Raw genomic sequence first — 5,051 nt, 5'->3', positions numbered from 1 at the left:
AGAACCAGTCTGACTCTAGATTCAGTCCAGTTTCTAAGCTTGACCCAGTCCAATCCCAGTCCCAATCCAGTTTTTTAAGTCAGACCCACTCTGACTAGTTTCTGGACAGTCAAGAAGATGTGCTCAAATAAAGTCTGAAATCTCTTGGAAAGGCTGCAGAAGTAGAATCTGAGAGACACTTACTCACCAACTCCAGAGACAGCAAGAAAGCAGAGTTCAAGGGCTCAGCAGGTATCCAAGTCTAGTTGCTTTTGCTTCTGGGGGCCTTTAGGAGGGGGGGGGGGTCTCCTTCAGTTCCCTCTTCTCACGCCAGAAAGGTTAAAAGATAAACTGAGGAATGTTAAAATTTTTAGGAACTTGTTTAAGCAAAAATCAGTTCAGTTGGGTAGTATGACCCCCAGGAGATAGAAAGGAGCACCAAGCGGAAGTATAAAATAAAGAGACTTTTGTGGGCAGAAGGGAGCAGACATGAGGTTCTATTAGGAAAACAGCATGCTTCTTATGGCAAGGCTGTTTTCCTTTAGGGGAGGGGTCTATCAGGCAGATTAACCAGCACTGATCAGGCAATTCCTGGTGGACTGGTTTGAGATTCCATTTCTGGGAGAGCCAAGCTGTAATGAAGTCCTGGATTGGGATGCAGGGCTTTGCATGAGGTTCCATTTGAGGCCTGCTGTCTTGTTTTTCTGGAGAAGGCAATGGCACCCCACTCCAGTACTCCTGCCTGGAAAATCCCATGGGTGGAGGAGCCTGGTAGGCTGCAGTCCATGGGGTCACTGAGGGTCGGACACGACTTGAGCGACTTCCGTTTCACTTTTCACTTTCATGCATTGGAGAAGGAAATGGCAACCCACTCCAATGTTCTTACCTGGAGAATCCCAGGGATGGGGGAGCCTAGTGGGCTGCCGTCTATGGGGTCACACAGAGTCAGACACGACTGAAGTGACTTAGCAGCAGCAGCAGTCTTGTTTTTCAAAGCAGTTAGCCACAGACTCCAAGAACAGTACATGTTTTCCTTCCAAATGGTGGTGATCACATCCTCTCATTATCATAAACTCTGTGCATATTCCATGTCTGTAGTCTGCTAATTCCCTTTATGAACTCCACTGCCTAGCATTGAACCTGGCACACGAGCTGGAGAACCTGCGAACACACTCACAAACATGCTTCCTTGTTGCTATTCCATTATAGATCTGATAAATGGAGAGTATTATATGTGACCAAGCAGACAAAGAAATATACAAATAGATTAGCAATCTAAACAGTTTGTTGAAGTCTTCCCATTTTGTTGGTTCTAAACTCTGAGAACCTAAACCTATTCTGTTTCTATATTCTCAAGGAAAAAAAGAAACCTTCCTTGAAGTTGGGGAGTTGTATAGAAAATTAAGCTTCGGGGAAAGTTTAACAAACTGGTCTGCGTATTTTTTGCATGACTTCCTTTTTTCTCTAGCTCTTCTGGCTCCTGCACTGACTCTGCTCTGACAGCATGCATGACGCACTCACACTGGAAGGCATGTTGACAGCAGCATGGGCCAGGAGCATCAGGGCGATGGGCATGGATGTTCCCTGCTTCCCTTTTTCTCTGGTTAAACTTCGTAGGCTGATGTTCCACCTTCAACACTAGGTGTGGGTGTGGGTACTGAGTGTGCTACCAGACAGTAAGGAGGCTTCAGGATGACAAACTTCCCGCAGCTTGGAAAGCACCTCCATGATGGTGCTGCAGGGATGCTGGAGATGGTGGAGACCCGTGGGGGAATGAGCAGCTGTTAGGATTGATTATGTCCTATCAGGTCACTGCTGAGCCTAAAATCCTTCAAAGCTTTCTAGCATTCTGGGTATAAAATAAAAGTCCTTGCCATGTCTCTCAGGATCTCCCACAGCCTCACAGCCTCCTTCTTCAGCCACATGTGAGATGCCTTCCTCCACTCTCATTGCTCAGATCTACTGGCCTTCGGTTGTTCCTGCAACATGAGTGGCTCTCCTGCTTGAGGGATTTTATGGAAATGGTTCCTTCCATGTGGAATACTTTTCTTCTCCAACCTCCATCCAGCCAATTCCAACATGTTCTCCCGGACCCCTCAGCATTGCTTGGTGCCCCAGGTTTAGACTCTCACTCACTTTACCTGCTCTTTCTCACAACTCATCATCCTTCAAGAGCTCCTCCACTGTGTCTTCTTCACTAGATCATAAGCTCCTTGAGGGTGGACTCCAAGCCTGTCTCACTCATCCCAGGAACTACCATGCCTGTCCCCCTGCCAGATGGATGCCAAACCATTGAAAAATATGTGAAGTAAATACAGATCTCAAAGCACTTAAAGTTAATTCTCTGGGCCAACTGGGTGGTGCCCCCAGAAACATGAAAACTGAATGGGCTCTTCCTGCATTTCTTTCAAACCCAGCTGGGAAGTTTTGAAGGGCAGGTATCAGAGGTGGGGATTCTGGGTAAGGAATCTCAGCCAGGGAGCCAGGCCAGGGCCTTCACTGTGATATAGGAACATTTTCAGGAAGTGACCTTCTGCTGGAATTCCTCAGTCCCAAGGTAGTCATTAGCTTTAAACTGCTATGCAGTGTGAATAACCCACCTGTGGAAGAAAATTTAGCACTGATACTAATGCTACTTTCATCATGAAAATCCTGAAATCCTGACTAATCTCAGCTGAACTCAGTCCAGACTGAGCCATTTCCATAACATTAAAGTATAATGCCTCTTGAGAAACCTATAGGCAAGTCAGGAAGCAACAGTTAGAACTGGACATGGGACAACAAACTGGTTCAAAATAGGAAAAGGAGTACGTCAAGGCTGTATATTGTCACCCTGCTTATGTAACTTATATGCAGAGTACATCATGAGAAACGCTGGGCTGGAAGAAGCACAAGCTGGAATCAAGATTTCTGGGAGAAATATCAATTACCTCAGATATACAGATGACACCACCCTTATGGCAGAAAGTGAAGAGGAACTCAAAAGCCTTTTGATGAAAGTGAAAGAGAGTGAAAAAGTTGGCTTAAAGCTCAACATTCATAAAATGAAGATCATGGCATCTGGTCCCATCACTTCATGGGAAATAGATGGGGAAACAGTGGAAACAGTGTCAGACTTTATTTTTCTGGGCTCCAAAATCACTGCAGATGGTGATTGCAGCCATGTAATTAAAAGACACTTACTCCTTGGAAGAAAAGTTATGACCAACCTAGACAGCATATTGAAAAGCAGAGACATTACTTTGCCAACAAAGGTCTGTCTAGTCAAGGCTATGGTTTTTCCTGTGGTCATGTATGGATGTGAGAGTTGGACTATGAAGAAGGCTGAGCACCAAAGAATTGATGCTTTTGAACTGTGGTGTTGGAGAAGACTGTTGAGAGTCCCTTGGACTGCAAGGAGATCCAACCAGTCCATCCTAAAGGAGATCAGTCCTGGGATTTCTTTGGAAGGAATGATGCTAAAGCTGAAACTCTAGTACTTTGGCCACCTCATGTGAAGAGTTGACTCACTGGAAAAGACTCTGATGCTGGGAGGGATTGGGGGCAGGAGAAGGGGACAACAGAGGATGAGATGGCTGGATGGCATCACCGACTTGATGGACATGAGTTTGAGTGAACTCTGGGAGATGGTGATGGACAGGGAGGCCTGGCGTGCTGCGATTCATGGGGTCACAAGGAGTTGGACACGACTGAGCGACTGAACTGAACTGAACTGAACTGAACTGAAAGTATAACTTATAGCCACGCCAGCAAAGCCACCTCTTAACATGGACCTTTCAAGGATAGACTAAGGAGATCTACAGCTACTAGAACCACTAAAATGATGACTTGGGGAAATAATTTGGCTTGAATTAAATTATTAAATATTAAAGTAGAATTTAATGTAATCCAATCAAATGTCTTTATCTGAATAGATTTTCCCTTCTGGGTGGTGTGTCATTTGGTCAATCTCCTCCAAATCATTAAGTCACTCACTACATACCATTTGAGTGCCTAGGATACACTCCTTTAGGGGTCAGTAATCTAAGTGAAAGAAGGGTTTCTACCTATGAAGATCTTATTGTCTATTCAGAGAGACAGACATGAGAACACAAGTGAAGCAAAGGGTTAGATGAATGACAATACGCTTACAACGTCCAAATTCCAAATGATACATTCAAACCCTGCAGACTCAGAGCCTGAGGAATCCAGCTAAACCTCCATGGCACCATGTGTGTTTTTGGGGTCGCTGGCATTTCCTGTTGGCTCAGGGGTCCTCAGTTCCCACACAATCCCATTTTCCAGTGCTGCTTAGCACCGTCATCTCCAACTTAGCAAGCATGAATGCCTCAGGGCCTTTACTAATTATAAGCAAGCTCGGTGACTTTTTTTAAATCGCCTTACCAAGAAATTAAGTATGTTTAGTATTCTCAGTGTTTTTAGCAGATTATTGAACACTGTTAAAGATACACTTTGCATGACACCATTTCATGTGAAGTCTTTGCTCAAAGACTATAATCCTAGTGCTTCTGTTTCAATGACTTTATACATTAAAAAAAAAAAATCACCTTGACTTCTATTACATAAGACATTCAGATTTACTTTACCTAAAATTAAATTCCGGCTATATTACTGAGAGTGATATTTTAATGATACATTTATGAAGATTTCCCTGATGTGTATAACTCTACCCCTATGACCGGTGTCCAGGGCAGGAGTTGACACATGGTTTAAAGTGAATCATGGGATGCTTCACAGTCAACTGGAAAGAAATGCTGTCTTTTATTGACTCGGTGTGAACTCAGGAAGACGCAGGTGTTTCATTTTCTGTTAGCAGCGATCCTGCCACCAAACACGGCCCAATATTAAAGAAACCTTAAAGAAGGACAGGGTTGATTCCCAACGTCGGTTTGAGCACCTGTATCAACCCCTACCTGAGGCCATGCTACACCTGGCCTTGCATATAAGTGGGCCTAAAATTCCTTTCTATGTTCAGGGCTATAAGTTAGGTCGGATTTCACTTGCAAACCAGAGAGACCTAACAGTCTCATTCGCAGGCAACAAGACAGAGAGGAGACTGCAGGCAAGACAAG

Source organism: Bos indicus, chromosome 19, assembly GCF_029378745.1.
Source record: "Bos indicus isolate NIAB-ARS_2022 breed Sahiwal x Tharparkar chromosome 19, NIAB-ARS_B.indTharparkar_mat_pri_1.0, whole genome shotgun sequence".
NCBI lineage: Eukaryota > Metazoa > Chordata > Mammalia > Artiodactyla > Bovidae > Bos > Bos indicus.
Note: the sequence above shows the minus strand (reverse complement) of the source record.